We start from the raw sequence: 26149 nt of genomic DNA, 5'->3' as shown, positions 1-26149 counted from the left end.
TTGTTGAATATGAAGTTTGCAAATATTTCTCTGTTGCTTACCTTCTTATACTCTTAACGGTGTCTCATAGGGGAAGAGTTTTTAATTTAAAAAAAAAGTTCAATCTATTCAGTTCTTTATTTTATGGATCACGCTTTTGGTGTGGTCTAATTATTTGACTACTCGTAGGTTCCAAAGATTTTCTTCTAAATAGGTTACAGTTTTATGTTTTACATTTAATTTCATGCTCAATTTTGAATAATTTTTTAGACACTTAAGCCGAGTTTGATTTTATTTTTTATTTTTTGCCTATGGAGGTTTAATTGCTCAAGTACCATGTGTTGACAGGCTATCCTTCCTCCAGTCACTTGCTTTACCACTTCTGTCAAAAATTAGCTGGAAACATTAGAGTAGGTTTATTTCCGTACTCCTTGCTCTGATCCACTGATTCGTGTTTCTCTTTCTGCCAACATCATGCGGTTTTGATTACTGTAGCTACAAGGAAAGTCTTAAAATCAGGTAGACTAATTAATCCAACTTTCTTCTTTATCAAATTTTAAGCCATTCCAGCTCTTTTGGTTTTTCATATAAATTTTAAAATAATCTTGTCTATATCTATAAAAAATCTTGCAGGGAGCTTGAGAGGAATAGTGTTAAATCTGTATACCAAGTTGGGAAAAATCAAGATTTTTATTATGTTGAGTCTGAATCCAGCAGCATTGTCTGTTTTTCTGCTTTTTAGGACTTCTGTGATTTCTTTCATCAGCGATTTCCAGTTTTCAGTGTAAATATCCTATACATGTTTTTTAAATACACACTAAAGTGTTTCATTTTATGAACAATTGTAAATGTTACTTTTTGAACATTTTGGTGTTCACATGTGTATTGCTGGTATATAGAATTACATTTGATTCTGTATATTGATCTATAGTGCAACCTTGCTTTATTCACTTACTAGTTCTTAGAGTTTTTCTTTAATAGACTCTAGAATTTTTGATATAGGGCCGGGCGCGGTGGCTCAAGCCTGTAATCCCAGCACTCTGGGAGGCCGAGGTGGATGGATCACGAGGTCAACAGATCGAGACCATCCTGGTCAACATGGTGAAACCCCATCTCTACTAAAAATCCAAAAAATTAGCTGGGCATGGTGGCGCGTGCCTGTAATCCCAGCTACTCGGGAGGCTGAGGCAGGAGAATTGCCTGAACCCAGGAGGCGGAGGTTGCGGTGAGCTGAGATGAGGCCATTGCACTCCAGTCTGGGTAACGAGCAAGAACTCCGTCTCAAAAAGAAAAAGGAATTTTTGATATAGCCAATGGTATAATCCACAAACAGAAACAGTTTATTCTTCCTTTCTGGTCTGTATGCCTTTAATTTCCTTTCCTTACCTTATTATGTTTTCCTGAACTTCTAGCATTATGTTGAATAAGAGTGGTAAGAACGATATCCTTGCTTTCTTCCTGATCTTGGGAGGAAGGCATCCAGTTTGGCACCATTAGTTATGTTAACTGAGAAATTTTGTATTTGCTCATTAGCAAGTTGAGTAAGTTTTCCTTTATTTCTAGTTTTCTGAGAGTTTTTTTAAATCATAAATGGGCGTTGAATTTTTTTGAATTGCTTTTCTGAATCCGTTTATATAATCATGTGATTTTTTTCCTTAGCCCGCTAATGTAGTGGATTACGTAGATCGATTTTTTCCAATGTTGAACCAGGCTTGCATCCTTGGAATAATCCCCGTTTGATTATGGGAGATAATTGTTTTTGTATATTGGTGAATTCTATTTGCTAACATGTTGTCAGGGATTTCAACACATTCATATACGTGCAAAATATTGGTCTCTGGTTTTCTTTCATTTTATCTGGCTTTTTTTTTTTGGTGTTTTTATCTGGTTTGCTATCTGGTAAAGATAGTTTCATAAAATGAATGGAGACGTGTTCCTTCCTTTTACGTTTTGTGAAAGAGATTGTGTAGAATTATAGAAAAGAAGCTTTTTGGTGATGTCTTGGAGAAGTTGTTTGGAATTAGTTCACCATTGTTTTGGACACTGAGGAGGGTATCCTCATAACCACAAAACATAATGTGAAGAAAAACAGAAGACACAGTGGTCTCTTATAATATACATCAAATGTACATTTTTTTGTTTTCCTTTCCTTCATCAAAGATGAGTGTATTGTCCTTTCATGTGGGAAAAGAATTAAGTAGGAAGGGTTTAGCATTTTCTTTGTCTCACCTCCCAGAGTTCCCACTTATTGTTCAGGATCCGTGAACAAATCCCGTCGGACATTCAGTTCACACAAGTGAAGCATGTACAGAATGATGCCTCAGTGCTCAGGCTTTGGGATGCTCATGTCTGAGTACCGTGCAGCCTTGATTTTTTTTTTTTTTTCTGTTCCTAATTTGGGCTGGTTTACGTGTGTGTGTGAGAGAGAGAATGTGTGTGTGTGTCTGTGTGTGTGTGTGTGTGTGTGTAAAGTGTGAAGGTTTTCTTTAAAAATCCTCAGGTCCTCTAATTTGCATGAGATGTGATATTGTCAAATTGTTTTTGTACCTTTAATTATTCTCTTATTTGCTTGTTGGGCTCTTTCTACCCAGCTTCAGCAGTATCCTTTCTCACTTTCCTATCGGGAAAAAATTATTCTTGGAGCCTTTCATCTGCAATTACCCAAGCCAGCCAAGAAATGGCTTTTAGTAACAGAATCTCTGAATACCAATAAATGCAGAGACTCATCAAATAGCATTCAAACCATAGACCAGTTTCCATTTGAGAAGAAAAATATCAACTAATGTAGGGTCTGAGTTCAAAATTCACTTGATGAGAGAATTATTTTTATGTGTCTGTAAGTGCAGGGGATCACTACATTTTGTAAACTGAGTTTTTCATTTTTTTAATGAAACAAAAAGAAGTGAGAATAGTAGTCTGCTTCTCCAGACATGAAAATAAAACAGTAAAAAACAAAAAATGCATTTTCTTAAATTGTGTCTTTGTCCATGGTATTTAAGGTATGTCTATGATGTTCCTTGACATTCATCTCCAGAGTTGGTGTCATTTGATTCAGCATCCAAGTACAAATTATATGCCTCTGAATTTCAAACACACTGTTGAATAGCACCTCACTCTTATGTAGGATATGCGCCCAGCACCGAGAACTTGTGAAAAGCATAAGTAATAATTCAGAAGGATGCCAAGAGGCTTTCCGAAACAACAAACAAGATGTCTCAGGGAGTCTGATGCAGAGCAGTGCTGTTCACCATTTTCAGGCTAATCCAAAAGTCAGTTGCAGACCTTCTAGAGATGGTTTGTAGTTAGCATTTGGCGTCCAAAATCCATACAGTTCTTACTATGGAAACCGAAAAAGTATTCTAAGTGTTACACAAATCTTTTTTATCTTCACTAATGCTCCATGAGGTTAGTGAAGATAAAGCAGGTTTATCTTTACTATCGTCAGATTCATTTTACATATAAGAAAACTGAGAGGCACACATATTGGGTAACTTAACCAAGACCACCAGCTAGAAAGTGACAGAGCTAGGGTTTGAAACCAGGGATTCTGGGCTCAAGAGTCTCTGTACTTAAGCACATTGCTTAACTATGCTTTCTTCCACTAATAAATAAAACATTACAATTTTTTTCACACGTTTAAATCAGTTGGTATCTTTAAATACACACATTCAAAAAATAGTAATCTATATAATTGTAAAATACGTACAAAATGTGTGTAGTTTTATAGATCTAATAATTCTGCCCTCCCCAACAATGGCTGAAAACCAGTGCTCTAAAGATTAGAAATGTTTCTTTCAGGAGACTCTTAAACCTAATGCAGCACTTATATACATTACATTTAGACACAGTTCTAATAAGCTTGACCACCTGACTTTCACCCCCATAGCAGATTAGAAGCAGAATATATGAGTAAGGAAAAGCCTTGGGTTTTGAATTAGAATCCTTTGGTTCGATCCCTTGCACTACCGTGTTTTACCTAGCGTATATTACCTAAGTTACTTACATTGCCTAGATGTCCAATTTCTTGCATATCAATGGGCCATAACTGCCTACTCCCTGTATTACAGGATGAAATGAGATAATGCATGTAAAGCGCATTGGTAACAAGTTGAATCCCCGATGACGACAGCCGCATCTTTGAGGCAGGAAAGGTAGTTGTTGTGCGGGCAGTAGTGACAGCAGCAGTGATCACAGGGATGGTGAAAATGTGACTATTAATAGCCTAACACCTGATAGTCAAGTAGCAAGATCAGTCAGTGATTTTTTTTTTAAACTTGAAAATATTCTTCTTCAGAAACTCACACAGCTTTGGAAAACCTTTGTAAGGATTTTTTTTTTTTTAAATAGATGGGGCTCTTGCCATGTTGCCCAAGCTGGTCTTGAACTCCTGGGCTAAAGCGATCTGCCTGCCTCAGCCTCCCAACATGCTGGGATTATAGGCAAAAGTCAACACACCCAGCCTGTAAAAGAAGTTTTAATAGTACCATTTTACAAACAGGTAAACAGAAACTTTTTAGAGGTTTTTGGATCTGTTTTTGATAAAGGATATAGAAATAGAAAAGAAATTCCTGTCACTGCTCCCAAACACAGAGAAAAAGTGTATTTTTCTTACATTCCCTATCAGCCAGAGTGGCTGTTGTATCCACCGTCTGCAGCTTCTTCACACTGTCCCCTCAGGTGGCATGTCAGACAACTTCTTTTGCAATTTCCCAACGTGAATATTTGGAATGCCAATCAAGACCATGTGTAAGAGACAGAGGGTCATATCAGATCATTCTGTAAGCTGAAAACTAAATATCTAGTATTATTTATTACCAATCAAAAATATATTTGCAGAGAAGATATACTTACAGGAGTTATTCAAATATAAGATCTCAGTTGAGTTAAGAATGGAATCATTGCTGCTCAGACACATCAATCATTTTCAATGATACAGTTGCTTTAAAAAACCCTTCGTCTTCATGACTATGTAAAATACATTCATTTTAGAAAGCAATCTTCATTAATGAGCCATAAATATGGTCTCCTCAGTGCTTTTGCAGCATTTGGTAAGACAGTCTAGTGAAGAAAGATTCATCCTCATGAATAGGCTCTCTAAAACCCTCATTATAAATGTTTTGTGATTAAATCTTGATTGCTCCACCATTTATGAGAGGTGTATCAGCATGCCTAGAAGCTGCCTCTGTATCCTGCTGCCTTTTCCAATCAATCACTGACATGACTGTTAAAAGTGAAGCTGTGGAACTGAGCTTACGGTGGAAGATAATGTGATTTTATTTAAAATATTGTTTAATGGGAAAGTAAAGGACAGAATTCTGCAGCTAAAGACCCGGTGCTTTTCAAAGTGAAAAGGATTATCTTCAATTCTGGGAAATTACTGGCTTCTATAATGTTGCTGCTAGTGAGGAAATCATAAACCCTTTTATTCCCAGAGCAAGTGGAAAAGTGCATTCCTCAGGTTTGGAAGAAGAAAAATCACTTCATTCGCAGATCCTTTGTTTGTGCCTTAGAAGATAAAGCTTAATCTTCCTACACAAATGCAAGAATTCCTCTTTCCTCATTCCTCACTGTGCACACGTCCCCTGAGATTCAGGTCAGTATCAGCTTGCTCTTGGGCCAGTTGATAGCCTGGAGATAGTGGATATAAAGGATGTCATTGTGGAAGGATTGTATTGGGAGGACTTCGGGGCTGAAGCAAACGATTTGGGCTATAACCATGTCCACCACTTACGTGGTGTTTGGTATTGGCAGTCTCATGAATATGAAGAAGACTGCAATAATATGGCCACTATTGTGGCTCGTGAGGAGAGTGTAGATGGAAGAGATCATGGAGCAGACAATCTATAAAAGTTTCATGAAGAAATACGAATTTGAGCTGAATCTGGAGCATATGTCAATTTAAAGTCACCATTGTGAGAATTTATATTCAGTGACAATATTTTGAAATTAAAGGCTCATGATAAGAAAAAGGCTTGGAGAAAAAGATAAATGATCAGGAAATAATTATGAGTCAAATGCAAGCATAATTCATTTGATTGCATTTTGATTTATTGCGCTTTTTCACAAATGGAAGTTTTCTGGCAACCTCATGTAGAGCAAATTGATCGGTGCCATTTTTCCAACAGCATGTGCTCACTTTTGGTCTCGGCGTCACATTTTGATAATTCTCACATATTTCGAACTTTTTCGTTGTTATTATATGTGTTATGGAGACCTGTGACTGGTGGTCTTTTTTATCACTATTGAACTTATTTGGGGCACCACAAACCGTGCCCATATAAAACAGGGAACTTAAGTCATAAACATTGTATGTGTGCTGAATGTCCCACCAGCTAGCCACTCTCCCATCTCTTTCCCTCTCCTCTGGCTTCCCTATTCCCTGAGATACAACATCATCAAAATAGACCAATTAATAACCCTACGATGGCCTCTAGGTGTTCAACGGAAAGTCTCCCTTTCAGTCAAAGGCTGGAAATAATTAAGCTCAGTGAGGATGGCAAGTTGAAAGCTAGACAGTCAAAATTGAGACTTCTTGTACCAAACAGCCTCCCAATGTCACCCTACTACGACAATGACATCCTTTATATCCACTATGTACAGACTATCAACTGGCCCAAGAGCAAGCTGATACTGACCTGAATCTCAGGGGACGTGTGCACAGTGAGGAATGAGGAAAGAGGAATTCTTGCCTTTGTGTAGAAAGAATTAAGCTTTATCTTCTAAGGCACAAACGAAAGTTATGAATTCAAAGGAAAAGTTATTGATGAAAATTAGAAATGCTAATTGGTAAACACACGAATAATAAGAAAGCAAAACAGCCTTATTGCTGATATGGAGAAAGTTTGAGTGTTCTAGATGGAAGTTCAAACAAACCACAATATTCTCTTAAGTCAAAACCTAATCTATACCATGGCCTGAACTCTCTTCAGTCCTATGAAGCCTTGGTTAGATGAGGAAGCTGCAGAAGAAAAGTCTGAAGCTAGCAGAGGTAAGTCATTAGGTTCAAGAAAGAAGTCGTCTCGATGACATAAGACTACAAGATGAAGCAGCGTGTGCTGATGTAGAAACGGCGTCAAGTTATCCAGAAGATCTAGCTAAGATAATTGATGAAGGTGGATACATTAAAAAACAGATTTTCAATGTAGCTAAAACAGCCTTCTATTGAAAGAAGATGCCATTTCGTGTTTTCATAGCTAGAAAGAGATTCATGCCTGACTTCAAAGCTTCAAAGGACAAATGGACTCTTTTGTTAGAGGTTAATGTAGCTGGTGATTTTAAATTGATGCCAATGCTCACCTTAAAGGGGATTTAAAAATCCTAAGATTCCTAAAAGTTATGCTATATCTACCTGCCTGTGTTCTAAAAATAGAACAACAAAGCCTGAATACAGCACATCTGTTTACAGTACAGACAACTGAATATTTTAAGCCCAATATTGAGACCCACTGCTCAGAAAACAAAGATTCCTTTAAAACTATTTCCGCTCATTTACAATGCACCTAGTCATACAAGAGCTCCAGTGAAGCTGTACAAGGATATGAATGTTATTTTTATGCCTGCTAACACAGTATCCATCCTGTAACTTGTGGATCAAGCAGTAATATTGACTTTAAAGTCTTATTATTTAAGGAATACATTTTATTAAATTGTAGCTGCCACAGATAACGAATCTTCTGATGGGCCTAAGTAAAGTAAATTAAAAACCTCTAAAAATCCTATCATTCTAGATGCCATTTAGAATACTTATAATTCGTGGGAAGAGATCAAAATATGAACATTAGCTGGATTTTGGAAAAAGTTTATTCCAACCCTCAATGGATGACTTTGTGGAATTCAAGACTTCAATAGAAGTCACTGGAGATATGGTAGGAATAGCAAAAGAACTAGAATTACCTGTGTAGCCTGAAGACGGGACTGATGCCACAATTCTAACATCAAATGTTAAATCTGAACCAGACCATGACCTAAAGCAACAGAGGAAGAGTCTTTGGGGAGCTGTGCTGATGCTTTTAGGTTTCTCCAAAGGAAGAATGCTTTGCCTGAGTCTTGTATCCTTGGAATTATTAGGAATGTTTGCCGTTGAATAAGATCTGATTCGTATGAGTCTGAGTTGACAACTCTACCCTATGTGTTATCTCAGTGCTCTATACAGCAAACTATAGAATATTGTTTAGATAAATTAAATGAAACCTTTCTAAATGGAAAGATATATATCATTTTATAGATCAGAAAACTTAATGCTAAAAAGTCATAGATTCAATAAAATGGAATCTATCATTTCTAAAATGCACATTTGTGTGTTTATATATGTATATAAAAATTAGAAAGCTAATTTTTAAAATATACATGAACATAAAAAGGCCAAGAGAAACTGAGACATTCTTGTAGAAGACGATGTCAAGCCTTGCTGGGCAGATGCTAAGATTACTATGAGGCTTTAGTCATTAAGACAGTGTGGCATTCCCTCAAAAATTGACACACCACTGAAAAAGAATTGAAGGTCAAAAAAACCCCTACATATTTATAGACACTTAATTTATGACAACCACATCACTTAAGTTAACATAGTACAGTTATTTCAATAAATATATTATTGAGACTGTGAGAGTAAATAAATGTGTGTATCAGCAGACCTCTTTCCCACACAACACATCAAAATCAGCTCATCTTCAATGGGATATAAAAAGATGTATACAATGCACTGACCGTATTATGATTAGAAACTTCTGTTCCTTAAAAAGATGTGATTAGAAAGTAAGAGCAAGCTACAGGTTGGCAGAAAACATGTCCAGGTTAATGAACAGCAAAGGGCTCGTGTCAGGAATCTATAAAGAAAGGCAAACCATTCAGAAAGAGACGTCCCCATGAAAAAGTAGGCAAGAGACTTGAAGAGGCACTTCACAAAAGAAGATATCTAAATGGCCAATAACCTTATGAAAAGGTACTCAACCGTTGTAGCAATCAGCAAAATGCATATTAAAGTCATAATATGATATTACTGCATAACATCAGAATGGCTATAATGAGAAGGATTGACAATACCAAGAGCTGTAAAAAATGTGGAACAACTAGTTCTCTCCAGGACTTCACATGGAAGCATAAGTTTTTACGACCACTCATGAAAAGAATTTGATGTTACCTACTAATGTTGAATATCCTCATACCCAGAAGTTCCACTCCTGGATATAAACCCAGCAGAACAGTTTGTGTGCATCAGAGTGTAAATGCAAGAATGTTTACAGCAACCTTAGTTGCAATAGCCCTGAACTGAAAACAACACAAATGCCCCTATGTAATAAAATTAACGAATTGTGATAATAAAACAGAATATCACAGCGCAGTGAAAGTGAATGTATTACTGTTATATACATGGATGGAACTAACCGAAATGATGAATGAAGAAAGACACGGAAGAATACATATTGTATGATTCCATTTATATAAAGTTCCAAATAGGTAAAGCTAAGTGTATAGGGGTGAATAATTGCATGGTAATTCACAAAGAGAACCTATGAACCAAGTAAAGAGAATGAGGGGAAGAAAAGGAGTCATAATTCCCAAGAAGTGTGAGGGCAAAAGGCGACGGTCTAGATTGACAACGTTCTATTTCTTGACTTGGGTGGTGTTTATATGAGTATGCACTATGTCGTAATTTATTAATCTGTACATTCATTTTTAATGCACTTCTGTATAATATGCCACCAATACTATTTAAAAATTTAAGTTTGTGAAGAGCCTAGACAGTAAAGCAGCATCGTTTTCTCCAACTTCAATTTCTCCATTTTGGAGAAATTCTGCTTAATATAAAGCAGGAATTCTCAACCTTGGCAGAAGTGACATTTGGGGCTAAATAAAACTTTGTTGCCAGGGGCTGTCCTATGCACTGCAGCATGTTTAACATACTGCCAGTTAAGAACCACTCACATTTTTAGTAGAGACGGGGTTTCACCACGTTGACCAGGATGGTCTCGATCTCTTGACCTCGTGATCCACCCGCCTCGGCATCCAGAAGTGCTGGGATTACAGGCTTGAGCCACCGCGTAGCTGGGCATGGTGGCGCGTGCCTGTAATCCCAGCTACTCAGGAGGCTGAGGCAGGAGAATTGCCTGAACCCAGGAGGCGGAGGTTGCGGTGAGCCGAGATCGCGCCATTGCACTCCAGCCTGGGTAACAAGAGCGAAACTCCGTCTCAAAAAAAAAAAGAACAACTAACATAACATTGGGACTAACATTGGGAGACATCGCTTTTTGTGCTCTAGTTACATGTTTTTTGAGTTTTTTTAAGCATTTTTTTTGTTTTTGTATTATTTTTCTATTGCTTTTCTTTTAGCATTCTGTTTCAGTTTTCTCTGGTAATTTATTATAAAATCCCCTGGGATAAATTTCTCTTTAATTTATTCTCTTGATATATGAACCCACATGAATGTAGAGAAGCAGGCAGATTTATCTGGCAATTATTATACATTTTATGTAGCAAGGTGTGGTAATATTGCTTAAGTGGAGATATTTTAAAATAGAAAGCAGTTATACTGTGAATCAGCTGGTATTACAGAGAATCTAATCGCAGGCAGATTATAAAGAAACCTCAGGGATTTGCCCACCACTGATTCTGATAAGAAATCCAGATCCATAGCAGCCTCTCCCATGTCATCTCCTCCCCTAGCTTTCTCCCATTCCCCACTCCCTACCTTCAGACTTAGATGTTAACAAAGACGGAGTTTGGCAGTCATAACTCAACCAGTCATTTCAATTATAGTTTTCAGCGAGCCACATCAAGAACTAAAAGTAAAGGGTAAGAACCGTACTCAGCTGTGGCCTTTATATTGCCTTATTTTGAGTCATTACCAGTAACTGGAGTCTGTATAGTTCACTGAACTTCCTGAAACAAGTTCATTTACAGCACATTCAGTATACATTTTTGGGGAAATGAGTAACCAGTTTTGCTAACTTTGTGCATTTTAATTGGTTGGCAATTTCAAAACACATCTGTGGGACAAACAATGATAAGCCACCCCCTGCCAACAAGAGATGCAAACAGAATTTCAATTTGACTGCACGTATTTCTTGTTTTTTGTCAGATGAAATGAGACCAATCTTCTAATTCTTAGAGAATTCTCTTCCACATTTGTAGTCCACAGTGGTCTTCTGGCTTTGCATTCCTCCTCCTCTCCTTACACATACGCAACTAGATGGGATCGGTGCAAAACTACTGAACTGGCAGCTCAGGGTAGGTGAGTTCGGTATCTGGGATCACTGTAAGCATGCCGTTGCTTATGGCCTATTTCTCTGTATTCTACTTCCAGGTAAGCCTGCTCACAGCTCTAGCCACAATCCTTAGGATACTTGGTCCTCCTGGTTACTTTCTATATGTTACCAAATCCCAGTTCTAGAATGACAACTCCGTGCAGCCATTGGAATGCTGAATTCCGCCCAGTCAGCCTTCTCTTCGCACACAGTTTGGGACAAATGCATGAGACTGGTTACTCGGAGGTCATGCAGTCCTACTTTTATCCATCTTACTCTTTCGTGGCATTCCTGCGGATTTTATCTATTTCTCAGATTTTTAATTTTTTTACCAATTTGTTTCAAAATAGTAATATTAAACATAATAATTGACAATTATAAAGCATACTGTTTGTCAGGAAAGATCTGAGTGCTTTACTCTCCACAATCACCCTATGGAGTAGGTTATCTTATCATAATTTTGCAGATGAGGAAACGGAGGCACAGACAGGTTACGTAGGTTGCCTAAGGACACACAGCTAGAAATGTATAGATCCCAAGTTTGAACGCTGTACATTTCCAGGGACACTTACTTGTGCAGTCTGTGCTATCGATACTACTGTATCCGTGTCTTCTGTGTCATAATATATTCTGATCCCATTGAGGAAAAAGACTGTGTCTTCTGAATCTTGATGTCCCTCCATCAGGAACTTAAAACATGCTGAAAGATGTCTGGCTGCTTGCCAATATTATCAAATATTGATAAAATATTTATAGCCATATTTTATCAATTGCTACAAAATATTGGTGTATTAAAAACTCAAGTTATATTAGTGAATATCAATGAGTGATTTGCCAGAAGAATGGTTTTAGCCATTAATATGCCCTTCCTTCTTCTTTCCATGTTTCAATTCACTCAAGATATGGAATTTTCTTTTTTTCTCTTTCTCTTCTTTACTCTCCTTTATTTTCTTTCTCCTCTTCCTTTTCCTGCTCCTCCTCTTACTTTTTCGCTTTCTCCTTCTTCTTTCTCCTCCTTTGTCTCCTCCCTCTCTTTGTCCGGGAATATTTTCTCTCAATTGATTTCAGTCCCTACAGCATCAACGACAGGACCTGAATGACTGAGTTCAATATTTCCCCAAGTGTGTTTTGCAGATTGTTAGTAGTCATTGTGTTAAGAAAGGTAGTGGGGCCGGGCGCGGGGGCTCATGCCTGTAATTCCAGCACTTTGGGAGGCCGAGGCGGGTGGATCACGAGGTCAAGAGATCGAGACCATCCTGGTCAACATGGTGAAACCCAATATCTACTAAAAAAATACAAAAAATTAGCTGGGCATGGTGGCATGTGCCTGTAATTCCAGCTACTCAGGAGGCAGAGGCAGGAGAATTGCCTGAACCCAGGAGGCGGAGGTTGCGGTGAGCCGAGATTGTGCCATTGCACTGCAGCCTGGGTAACGAGCGAAACTTCATCTCAATTAAAAAAAAAAAAAGAAAAAAAGAAAGGTAGTGGTAGGAGGATGGAATTCAGAGGAAAATAATTTGAGAAATGCAGGAAAATAAATTTGAGAAACAAAATAGATGGATTTAAATAGGGAAGCCATTAATAAGCCTGGGGTCGTACTAAGCTAGTGTACATTATGACTCTTTACAAAGGGGAGAGAGCTTGTAGAATTTTCCAGGTCTATGTGACAGCAGACTCTAACAATGGGATTTGGGTTACTCTGAGAGGAAAAAACGTACATTCAAATTAAAGGGTTTTAGTTCCAGAGTCCTTGAGCGTGGGGATTGAATTTTGCCTCTTCCATTAAATAATTGCATGACTTTGAGCGATATATTGAACCATTATGAAAAAATCACACTTATTTCATAGGATTATTGTACCAGATGAGTACCTGAATTACCCAATAAATAATTTTTTTATTTATTTTTACTCTATTTATTTTTAAATGACAATTTTATTAACCATGAAACTACCTGAGGCAAAAAGCAGTGTATACCTATGAAACAAGAGCCCAGAGAAAAATACGGCTTACTCAATCTTTCTTAACACCGTAATTTCTACAAGGACTAAACTGGTAGGAAGCTGTTCTATTATGACTAGATGAGGTCGACAAGTCTGAGCCACTTGTGGTTACTCACCACCGAGGTCAGCAGCCACGGTTTCCTGACTACCCCCCAAACCAGAGACAATAATGTTGGCTAGCCTTGACCTGCAGCCAGTAGGAAGGATAAGTAAACCCGGCTCGCGTACTTAGATATGACTCAGGACTTTCCATAAGTTAACTTTTTTACGTATTTTCAAAACAATCACTATGTAAGACAGAACTTTTGTCGTCCCCTTGAACAAGGAAGAAGTAATATCTTAGTGTATCTGTAGCTAGCCCTTTGTAACCTCAGAAGCACAGACTCACAGAGCCCGGTTTGTAGTCATTTTTCTCATGTTATCTGAGTTTTAAATTTTCTTTACTAACTGTGGTTTGTTCTTCAGCACTTTAGACTTGCAAACTTTGGTGAAGGAGGTGGGCAGAAGCATTAAGTCATTTTCTCTAGTTGGAGGAGTTATGCTGAGACTCCATGCTGAATAAAGAGTTGGGGTTCAGGGTCCTGTCTGAGGACAGCACGCTCTCATGCTGATGCAAGCGATCCAGACCCGTTTTATTCATTTTAAAGCAAGTCACGTTAATCTGCTATAGGTAGAAATACATAGATTTCAATGTCCATTTTCAAAGAATGCCGATTAATAAATAGAATTCTTAGTTTTGGTTTCCAAACTTTAAATCAAAGTTTTCCTCTGCACATTAGACAACACCCACATGTATGAGCACATCAGGTAGTATGATGGAGTGAGGCTGAATAACAGCAAGAGAAAATGACACAGTCCAGCCAGTAATTTTCACAACAGGAGCCTTGTAGAAACTCCGACTTCCATTACATTGCAGACATGATGTGCCCAGCATGGTGCCTTAAAAAAAAGAGAGGGTCAAACTCTTTGAGTCTGGTAAGAAATGCCAATAGGCAGAAGGCTGCTGCTCTGTGAATCTGATAGCAATGAAAAATTAAAATAAAACTCTGGAGAACAGTGTTTACTTCTTTGAGAATTTAAGTTACCTTCCACTCCAGAAGTTGGATCACCAGTCATAGGGAAATGCAAATCAAAACCACAACAAGATACTTCCTTACACCTGTTAGGATAAAAATTATTAAAAAAAAAAAAGATAATGTGTTGGTGAGGATGTGAAAATACTGGAATCTTGTACTGCTGGTGGGAATGAAAAGGGTGCAGCTAGGAGACTATTCACCATTGTGAACCTCCCTCGAAATGATTTCTTAATGATAACTTAAAAGGTAGTTAAAAGACCAGTTACTTTCCCAGTTCGTGGATGATTACTCAGAATGTCACAGGAATCTGACCTTATTTATTTAAAAGCCACGTTCTCATTCATTTCTTCTTTTGATCCACTGATGCCTCGCCAATGAGCTTGCTGGACACTACAAGTATTGTCCGCATTATTGACAGACAGGAGAGTTAAGAGAGCTGAGTGACCTAAACTGACCCCGGTAATCCACGGCAAGGCTGTGTCTTGTGACTTTGAGTTTGTTGCTCCTCAGTTCTGCCTGGTGGCCAAATGGCCTTGAGCACAGAGATTGTTGCAAGAAAGCAAGGGACGGAGGAGGGAAATGGGAAGCTAACATTGACTGAGCAATTAGTGTGTCAGGTACTATGTTAAGTGCTTTATAAGTAATGATCTATTTTTATCTTCACAATTAATGGAGACTATAACTATTATTCTATTTTAAAGATGAGAAAGTGGATGAGTCACAGATTGCCCAAGTCTGCAACGTTAGTAAATGATATAAGCAAAATTGAAGCATGGTCTTTCTAATGCTAAAGCATCTGTGTGTGTGTGTGTGTGTGTGTGTGTGTGTGTGTGTGTGTGTGTTGTCTGTTTCTGCTTATTGGAAAACATAACTCATTTGGTAAAACGGTCACTAAACCTGCCTTAATCCAGTACTTAGATTTCTATGGATAAAAGGGAGAAATTGTAGGTAATTTTAACATACCAGTCAATGGAGTGTAAGACCATCCCCCGGATTAGACAAATATAAACATCCGCTCCTAAAAGGGAGTATTGCCAAACAGTAATGTCATAAAATTATCGCTGCTTGTAAAGTGTCAGCCTCTTTCCTACACAGGGGCTGGCATAATTTAGTTAGCTTTTTAAAAAAACTTCATGAGAAATAACAGAAAGAATTGCATTGCCCAGCAAAGATTAAAGGCATCAAAGGATTGAGAATGTCCGTAAATACAAAACAAACCACTATTGCTCACTGCTGCTTCCACCAAACAGAACCTGGGAATTAACAAGGCAATTGATTCATCAGGAAGGAGAAAACAGGCCTTGTGTAAACAACACACATTTCTGTTTCCCCTCTTCTAAGCTTCCATGCCTGTGACTCTGGGTTCCTGGCCTATTCCATCCCTATCTTGGGCTCTATCTCCCAACTCAAATTCTCCCAGCTGTTTATCTTCTCTGAAGAATGACTATAGTCTTCTCTGACAAAAATGGCTAAGTGGCAGATTTGTTTTCTCCTCTCCCCCTGTAACCTATTTCTACACAGGGACAAGTTTATTCACCCATCTCCTCATACGTCTTCCTCCCCATTTCCCCACACACATGCTCTGCCTAAGAATAGAAACCGTTTTGGTGTTTGTACTTTAAAATAATTATCAGTATAGTCATTTTTTTAGAATAACGACAGTAACATCTCTATGGGGGAAACCACCCCCTGATTCATTATCTTCCACCAGGTCCCTCCCCAAGTGGGAATTATGGGAGCCACAATTCAATATGAATTCGAGTGGAGACACAGTTGGACCTTATCACACCATAAAGGCATATATGTCCATTTCTTCATTATCACAGCTACTCTATAAAGGAAATATACGGATCCCATACAGTAGAGGTGGTTGAAAGCATTATCCACAGCTTTCCTTTCTCATTCAGATGTCAGAATACATGAGATACAATGTTACAGAGATAGATAGAATGTCATCAATACAGAGATAGAATGTTATTGATCATCAGCAAGAGGTGACTCATGCCTGTAGTCCCAGCACTTTGGGAGGCTGAGGCAGGTGGATCACCTGAGGTCAGGAGTTCAAGACCAGCCTGGCCAACATGGTGAAACTGCATCCCAACTAAAAATACAAAATTAGGCCAGGCCCCCAGTGGCTCATGCCTGTAATCCCAGCAGTTTAGGAGGCTCAGGCAGGTGGATCACCTGAGGTCAGGATTTCAAGACCAGACTGAGCAATATGGTGAAACTCTGTCTCCACTAAAAATACAAAAATTAGTCAGGCATGGTGGCAGGTGCCTGTAGTCCCAACTACTCCAGAGGCTGAGACAGGAGAATTGCTTGAACCTGGGAGGCGGAGGTTGCAATGGGCCAACATCATGTCACTGTACTCCGGACTGGGTGACAGAGTGAAACTCTGTCTAAAAAAATAACCACACACACACACACACACAAACAAAATTAGCCAAGCGTGGTGGCACATGCCTGTAATCCCAGTTACTGGGGAGGCTGAGGCAGGAGAATCACTTGAACCCAGGAGGCAGAGGTTGCAGTGAGCTAAGATGGTGCCACTTTACTCTAGCCTTGGTGATAGAATGAGACTCTGTTTTAATAAATAAGACGAAGGCCGGGCGCGGTGGCTCAAGCCTGTAATCCCAGCACTTTGGGAGGCCGAGGCAGGTGGATCACGAGGTCAAGAGATTGAGACCATCCTGGTCAACATGGTGAAAACCTGTCTCTACTAAAAATACAAAAAATTAGCTGGGCATGGTGGCGCATGCCTGTAATCCCAGCTACTCAGGAGGCTGAGGCAGGAGAATTGCCTGAACCCAGGAGGCGGAGGTTGTGGTGAGCCAAGATCGCACCATTGCACTCCAGCCTGGGTAACAAGAGCGAAACTCCGTCTCAAAAAAATAAATAAATAAATAAATAAGACGAAAAGCTACGTAGCCATTAAAAATAACATATTTTTTTAAATGTTAAGTTAAAAAGTAGCATTTAAAGTTGATTTAGGATAAAAAGAGAAAAACAGAATAATGACTTAAAACCCCTTTCCCACTTGCCCTGAAAACACGCTCGGGCAGCACTTGTGGCTTCAGTGTTGGCCTCCAGATAACTTTGCCACAAAATATCTCTCTTTGGTTACCACTTTCTCATCGCCCTGGTGTATTGACTTTGGAAACAAAAGACGTCATTTTATTTGTAGCGTTCTGGTTTTAGTATTTCCTTTTACGAAACATAGTCGTTCTCGATTACTAAAAACCTCAGATCCTGGAGAACACAGCTTTCCCACACGTGATGTCAACATGGTTCTCGAGCGGTTGTTGGCCGAAGATTTATTTAATGAATCCAATTTTTCTGAAGCAGATGATTCTGGTGATTCACGTGATTCTTACGTTAGTTCTGTTTAAAAGAAACTCCAAGAATATTTTATTTTCACATTGAAAGTCAGTCAGATTTGCTTCAGCCCTGGCAGTGAGCTGCACTTTTTTTCTAAACAGGAAAAGGGTTAAAGGAAATATATACCATCTTCCTTGTACATTTTTAAGTTTCCCAGTGCAGTTTTTTCAGACAGGGTCTCACTTTCTCCCCCAGGCTGGAATACGGTGGCACAAATACGGCTACTGCAGCCTTGACCTCACACCCACCACAGCCTCCCAGGTAACTGGGACTCCAGGCTCACGCCACTGTGCCTGGCTAGTTTTTGTATTTTTTTTTTTTTTTTTTTTTTTTTTTTGTAGAGATAGAGTTTCATCATGTGGCCTTGGCTGGAATCAAACTCCTGGACTCAAGCAATCCACCCACCTTGGTTTCCCAAAAGTGCTGGGATTACAGGCATGAGCTACCACACCTGGCCTTTCCAAAGTAGTGTTAAATTCTCTCCCTACTCCCCATTTCTCTCCCTGCTTCTTGATCTTTTAAGTAAAGAACATTAATAGATAGAATAGAAATGATAACATTTTAACTCCTTTATGTATTCTGACATCTGAATAGGAATGCTCGTGCTGCCTGCTACCTGGCCTCCTCCGCTGCTCTGCCAGTAAGCGCTTTTCCACTCTCCTGGGTAACCATTGCATGAGTCTGAACACGGTAAGGATTGATTCATTCATTCACTTAAATAGCTATTATCTAAAATCATATTTTAGGAAAATTAAAAAATTCACCTTATATTCAGGTTTTTACACAGAAATAGTTCTCAAGCCAAATCTCTAATGATGATTAAATTGCTACTATACATTAAATTTTTGATTCTATAAAATTTAAAAACAGACATGGACATAGTGAAAGAAATGGTAAATTTAATGTGATTTATTTTAATAATATGCTTTTATATTTACATTTGCTTATGTCATATGCGATTTTAAAAATATGTGTTTAATTACATTAAGTAGAATGAATTAGCCCAAAACAGCTTTTGAAGGGAGTGGTTTTTCTAAGTGGGAAAATGGGAATATCATCTTTTATTTGGAGTTGCTTCGGAGTCAGGCGCCTTCTCTGACCTTCTCAAATCTCCACGGCCTTCACCCCTCTCTTTCCCGCCTTCAGTTTTCTCCATTGCATGTATCATCCTTCGACATTTTTGTACAGTTAGGGGCATGCTTGATTATCGGCCTCTTTTGTTGTGTTCACTGCTATTTACTAGAGCCTACATGAGTGGATATAATATAGTAGGCAGTCAACAAATACTGACTGAATCAATTCATCTCAATTAATGGTGCCACCAAAACCCTGGTTGATCAAGTTAGAAGCTTTGAAGACAGTCTTGAAGTCGGTTCCTTTTCTTCAGGTCGTAGGCTGGTTTATCACCAGGTTGGGTAGGTGCCACCTTCAGAATATATCCCAGAGAGTTCTACGTTTATCACCAGGTTGGGTAGGTGCCACCTTCAGAATATATCCCAGAGAGTTCTACGTTTATCACCAGGTTGGGTAGGTGCCACCTTCAGAATATATCCCAGAGAGTTCTACGTTTATCACCAGGTTGGGTAGGTGCCACCTTCAGAATATATCCCAGAGAGTTCTACGTTTCTCCAAATCTGGTGCCACCTGAATCCAAACCCCTTCCACCTCTTGCGTGGACTCTAATAGTGTCCTATTTTCTCTCCCTTTTTTCATTTTTGTCCTCCCTAAAACACATTCTCCACACAACGGCCAGAGAAGCCTTAAAAAACATATGTATACCAGATTGTATTACTTCCCTATTTGAAATCCTTTAATAACTTTTCTTTGCTCTCCGAGTAAAGCCCTAACTCCTTTCCAAGGCCTCAGATCCTGAGCCATGTATCCTGCCTACGTCTCTGTCTCACTTTTACCCATCCCACCTTTTCAAGATGCTACAGCCATGTTGACCTCATTCTAACCATAGGATAAACCAAGACATTTTCCACCTCTAGGCTGTTGATCTCACTGTTACCTTTACCTGGAATGCTTTTTTTTTTTTCTTTTCTGGCTCTCTGTATGGCCGGCATATTTTTGTCCTTCGGGACTCAGTTCAACTATCGGCTCCTCCAAAGGGTGTTCCCTTCCTGCCCTCTTCAGAGACAGGAATAAGATTTCATCACCCATGTATTTCCTTCACAGCCTTCACCAGAATACATAATTATCTTGTTTAATTGATCACTTGTCTATAGTCTCTCACACCCCTAGAATACTAGCTGGTAAACATTTATTTTTTTTGTAAAGACCAGATGGTAAATATTTTAGGCTTTGCAGGCCAAACAATCTCTCTTAGAACTGCTAAATTCTGCCGCTGTTTTGCAAAAGCAGCCGTAGACAATATGTAAATAAGCAGGTGTGGCTGCTTTCCAATAAAACTTCACGAACACTAAAATTTGAATTTCATGTAAACTTCACATCACAAAATATTATTTTTTAAATTTATTTATTTATTTATTTTGAGATGGAGTCTCACTCTGTGACCCAGGCTGGACTGCAGTGGCATAATCTAAGCTCACTGCAACCTCCCCCTCCCAGGTTCAAGCGATTCTTCTGCCTCAGCCTCCCGAGTAGCTGGGATTATAGGTACGCACCACCACACCCAGCTAAATTTTGTATTTTAGCAGAGATTGGGTTTTGCCACATTGGCAAGACTGATTTTGAACTCCAGACCTCAAGTAACTCACCCACCTCAGCCTCCCAAAGTGCTGAGATTACAGGCATGAACCACCGAGCCTGGCCTAAAATTTTCTTCAAGTACTTAAAAATAAAAAAAACATTCCTAGTTTGTGGGAGGTACAAAACCAGGTGGCAAGCCAGATTTGGCCCACGAGCTATAGCTTTCCAACTTCTGACCTATCATGTTAAGTATCAGGAAGGTTGGGACCTTGCTTTTTTTTTTTTTATGCTATATCTTCAGACTTTGATGTGTGACATACATATAGGAGCAGCTCAGAAACATATTTGTTAAAAGAATAAATTGATTAATGAATGAAGTGAGCAATTTCAAAGGAACACTTTACAAGTGAAATTGCAGATCTTCAGCTAAACCTAAGATCAGCTTCCTGGGTGAGCAACCTGGGCAGTCACAGAAGGCTCTGTGGTCAAAAGGGCTTTATGCATGGTTTAATGTCCTGCTGTCCCTGTCTCGAAATGTTTAATACTCTTTGAAAAAAGGAGTCCCATGTTTCCACTGGACGCTGGGCCCCACACATTATTCAGCCAGTCTTAAACTTCTACCTGCAATAACGAGGTGCGTAACACTAATATCGCTAACCCAGCAGCAGCTGGAATGGGGACCCTGCGTGCTGCTAGACAAAGTAGAATCTTTTTCCAAAAAGTGATCCTGGCAAGAACTAGGCAGGAGATTCCATTTCTAGGCCCGTAGTGGAGGGCGAAGGTGGGTCCCGGCTTAGGGGACAGAGGAGGCATGTCAGGGTTTAGGCATCCAGAGCTTTGGCAGGCTAAGACAGTTGTTGGAGGCCTTACCTGCGCTCCTCAGCTTTTCACTTCCTCCGATGGGAATAGGTAGGAAAGAAGACATGATACATTTATCTATTCATGTGCCTTCTTTTTCATATAGATCCCCTCCCTTTGCTACACAGGATCCCAGAATGAGAACTCTCATGCCTACCTTATAAGGTTGTGATAAGGCTGATTTAGATAATAATCAAAGGATAGTTATGTAAGGTAATGATTGTAATGCTGAGGTATGCTACCACCTTTGGGACACTAATGCACTTTGCCAAGCGTTTTGCATGCATTATATCACTCAATCCACACAACCACCAAACAGTAGGTCCAATTTGCTTCCATATAATGACTGAATACATATAAAACTCCAGTGGTTAGGGACTTAATCTGGTAACATAGCTAGAAGTGGCAGACCTCAAATACAAGCTTGTGTCTCTGATTCCAAATTCATGTCTGTGGTATGAATAGAAATGACAAATCATGTTGTCAATATGGGATAGGGGACTTTATGGCCACGGCTTGGGGGAGGGACAGAAATGCCACTTATCTGCTAATCACCCTATGGAAAGAATAATAAAGCCTGGACTGAGCAATCAAACAGCAAGAGCTCTTTAAAGAAAGTTGTCATTAACAGTGTTATGGAGAACAGAGGTAGGCTCCCCCAGGAAAAGTTTGCATAAATAGCCCTGGAGCAGCCGAGAAAGAGGAAATGAATGACATTCACTTAACTCCTAATTTGCTGTTGCCGTTTCTCCTGAACTGAGTTCTCTCCAGAATTTACCAAGGGATCAGGTTGCTGGAAAGCTGCTTAAGAACTAATTACAACGAATTCTTCATAAGCCTGCAGACGGTCTGCCCTTTCCGTGTAAGTCCTGGGCCAGACAACCTCAGGCAAAGTTGCCTTCGTTTAGTAAAGGTTTTCCAGCCTCCCTTTAATTTTTACCAAGGAAAGCACAACATGTCAGGGTGTTACACGGCTTTATTATTTCTCCTAATGACAAGTTATCGAACCCCTTAGAAGACTGAAGAGAGAGGCAGGGCGTGGTGGCTCACACCTGTATTTCCTAGCACTTCGGGAGGCCTAAGCGGGCAGATCACTTGAGGTCAGGAGTCTGAGACCAGCCTGGCCAACATGTTGAAACTCTGTCTCTACTAAAAATACAAAAATTAGCCAGGGGTGGTGGGGCATGCCCATAATCCCAGCTACTCAGGAGGGTGAGGCAGGAGAATCACTTTAACTTGGGAGGCAGAGGTTGCAGTGAGCCTACATCGTGCAACTGCACTCCAGCCTGGCAACAGAGCAAGACTCCATCTCAAAACGACAAAGACTCGAGGAGGCCTTAGGCTTGGTTCTATAGCGGGGATTGTCTTGTCTCTTCAGTACCTTGGAATAAATTTGCTGGGATACCTGGGAAAAGCATTTCACTGCTTAGGGATTCATAAAGAATAAGGTGGCCTGTGAGCTATGTGCTTAATGAGGAAGGGTGGCCGTCCACGGAGAACAGGCAAATACATGTTCTCTACCTGCAGACCTTATCCTCCCTTAGCTCAGTCCTCTGCAGTCATGACACAAAATGTAGATCCATTCTCTCCCAAACTCATCCCCTGGCTAATCAGGCTACCACCTTCTCTGCCCCAGCTTGCGCCTGTTAATTTACACTCCTCACACTTTCCTCTTGGTGCCCTTCTTCACTACTTTTGCAAAGTAATCCCCACATTGCTACTTCCCCCCAACTTGCATGCCTCACCAGGAAGCTGACTTCTCCGATGATGGTGCTCTTCTTCCAGACTTCTCAGCGACCGTGGCTTCAGTTTCCATACTCCCTTTGTGTTGGGGCTGTCTGTCCTACTGGAGTCTCACTGTGACTTCCAGATCATTGCTTTTCACGCTCGTTTTGAGACCAACCAGTGATCTCCCTGCCCATTTTTGTTCCAAGTCCCCTGCTAACCTACTGCTCACTCTCTACAGGTATTCAAGTATTACATGTTTGGGTCAGTCTTCCTCTCCGTCATCTATACTGTGTCAATGTTCAACTGAATAACATCATTTATGCCCAAAATCTTGCTATGGGATAGAAATACACAAAGTAGATAACACTCACCCATGCAAGCTGTTAAAAATTCAAAACCCCTTGATTCACCGCACACATTCTGCAAGAATCTTTTGAGGTGAAGATTTAAAAGATGCTCTCCAGATAAATGCTGGGATTACAGGCTGGAGCCACTGCGCCCGGCCCTCTGGAAACTATTCTTAAGATATTGACTTTAACATATATGTGCCTTTGTGCATGCACACGCACAGGCTGATGGTACATGATGCCCAACCAGTGTCTCAGTTATGAAAGCTATTGATCTGAATAAAAGAAGAAATAAATAGATTACTATAATTTATTTCTCCTGTCTAATTAAAACATTGTACTATATTTCAAAATTTCTTAAAGAGGGTATTTAAGTGTTCTCACCACAAAGAAATAAGTATGTGAGGTAAATAGCAATTTAGTCATTCCACAATATATAAATGTGTCAGAGCGTCACATTGTACTCCTCAGACAACTTTTGTCAATTAAAAATTAAATTTTAAATAAGAATTTATGTTTTAAGAAAGGAATGTATGCGTGAATGGTTCAGTGATATTTGTAATTGTTGACAATGCAGTGGCAATCGCTAGAAGACTTTCTTCGTGTGGGATTATGTATAATGGGATTCCTTCAACACTGGCTGTATCCCAGTGCTTCACAGGACATTATGAATCCAAGGAGGGGCAACTCCAGAGTCTGGAGCACTAGAAACGTGTCTCAAACTAACCTGAGTTTCTCTTCCTCACAAAGAAATCAGATTTGATTAGGTTGTTTTTCTTGTACATTATGTTTTGTACACAGTAATGGCTATTAAGAGTTGATATAAGGAACTTACAGAGGTTTTTAGCATTTCCATAATGTTTTGGAGCTTTATATATATGAGTTGGCTGTCGAGGCTTATCAACAAATTAAAATTCAAGGAAAGATGCTCCTTGTGTAGAATGAGTTTGGGAGTCACATGCTAGGTGACTGTTATTTGTGTAATAAATAATGGCTAATTTCGAAAGATGTCTCCCTAATGAACCATGCTTTCTGCTATGGCTTTATGGGTCTCCTGTTTGTGAATGTGGATTACAACTCACTGGTAGCCAATATAATTCAGGAAAAATGATATTGAGGCAAGGTCAGAAAAGGCCATATGATTTCTCCTTTGTATCTTAGAACAATCATTTTGGGCAGAGCCAGCCCCCGTGTAGGAAACCTGAGTATCTTGAAGCTGTTCTGCTGGTAGGAGGTCCAAGCTATCTATATAGAGAAGCAGCATAGAGAAGGAGGCCTGGCCAGCCACCCGCTATTCCAGCCCTCTGGCCCAGGTGCGAATTAGATGACTAAGAACCTACAGTGATAATTTTAGATTTTTCTAACTTATACATGAAGGCATCTGGTGCTATGAACTTTCCCCTTACACTGCATTAGCTGCAACCCAAAGATTTTGGTAAGTTGTATCTCTATTTCATTAATATCAAAGAATTTTTTTTGTGCCTTAATTTTATTTTTCACTCAGGAGTTATCCAAGACCAAATTAATTTTCCTGTTTTGTATAGTTTTAAGAGATTTTTGGTACTGATCTCTATTTTCATTGCACTGTGGTCAAAGAGTGTGCATGGTATGATTTTGATTTTTTTGAATGTATTGAGATGTGCATTGTGACTGAGCATGTGGTCAATCTTAGAATATGTTCTGTGTGCAGTTGGGAAAAATGCATCTTCTGTGTTTGTTGGGTGGAGTATCCTCAAAATGTCTGTTAGATCAAATTGGTCATACCTAGAAGAACTATAAAATAACAGCAAACAAACAAATAACAACAAAAATATGCAACCCCAAACCTAGAGGAAAAAATGAAATAACTAATAACTAAAATGAAAGAATAACTGCATGAAACTGAGATGTAAAAATCCATATAAAGGATCAATAAAATCCAGAGTTGGTTTTTCAAAAGAATAAACAAGATTGACAGACCACTAGCTAGATTAAGAAATCAAAAAAGGAGAAGATTCAAATAAGCACAATAAGAAATTACATTAGAATTTGTGCTATAGAAATAAAAAAGATTCTTAAAGACCAGTATAAATACCTCTATGCACACAAAGTAAAAAATCTGGAGGAAATAGATATTTCCTGGAAACACAATCTGAAAGTGAAAATGTAAATAGATCAATAACAAGTTCTGATATTGAAACAGAAATTAAAAACCTGCTAGCCAGAAAAGCCCTAGACCAGATGGATTCACAGCCAGATTTTTACAGATATAAAATAACTAGTACCAATTCTACTGAAACTATTTCAAAAAAATCAAAAAGAAGTTTCTCCTCCCTAACTCATTCTATTAGATTAGCATCAGCCTAATACAAAATCCGGCAGAGACACAAGATAAAAATAAAACTTCAAGCCAATATTCCTTATGATCATAGACCCAAAAATCCTCAAAAACAATACTAGCAAGCTAAATCCAGCAGCACATCAAAAAGTTCATTCACCATGATCAAGTAGGCTTATGCTTGGTAGGCAAAGGTGGTTCAACCTACAAAAATCAGTAATTGTGATTGACATAAACAGAACCAAAAAAATTAAAAAAACTATATGATCATTTTAACAGGTGCAAGGAAAGCCTTTGATAAAATCCAAAATCCCTTCAGGATAAAACCCTCAACAGACTAGGCATCAAAAGAATATACCTCAAAATAATCAGAACCATCTGTAATAAACTCATAGCCAACATCATACTAAATGGACAAAAACTGGATCAATTCTCCTTGAAAACTAGAATGAGACAAGGATGCCTATTTTCACTACTCTTCCTCAACATGTTACTGAAAGGCCTAACCAGAGCAATCAGACAAGATGAAGAAATAAAAGATAAGAAAACAAAAAGTCAAACAATCTCTCC

At 39.1% G+C, this 26149-nt stretch overlaps 1 long non-coding RNA gene across 1 annotated transcript in view; it reads left to right on the top strand.

Annotated features, from left to right (window-relative positions):
* Positions 1 to 26149, top strand: part of LOC144578022 (uncharacterized) — a 277148-nt gene that overhangs the window by 44481 nt on the left and 206518 nt on the right. Inside the window, exon 2 of the long non-coding RNA XR_013522967.1 lies at positions 18272 to 18367. This is a non-coding gene — a long non-coding RNA (uncharacterized LOC144578022). The remainder of the gene's footprint in view (positions 1 to 18271; positions 18368 to 26149) is intronic.

This window comes from Callithrix jacchus, chromosome 10 (genome assembly GCF_049354715.1).
Source record: "Callithrix jacchus isolate 240 chromosome 10, calJac240_pri, whole genome shotgun sequence".
Taxonomy (NCBI): domain Eukaryota; kingdom Metazoa; phylum Chordata; class Mammalia; order Primates; family Cebidae; genus Callithrix; species Callithrix jacchus.
Note: the sequence above shows the minus strand (reverse complement) of the source record. Positions and strands in the feature narration are given on the sequence as shown.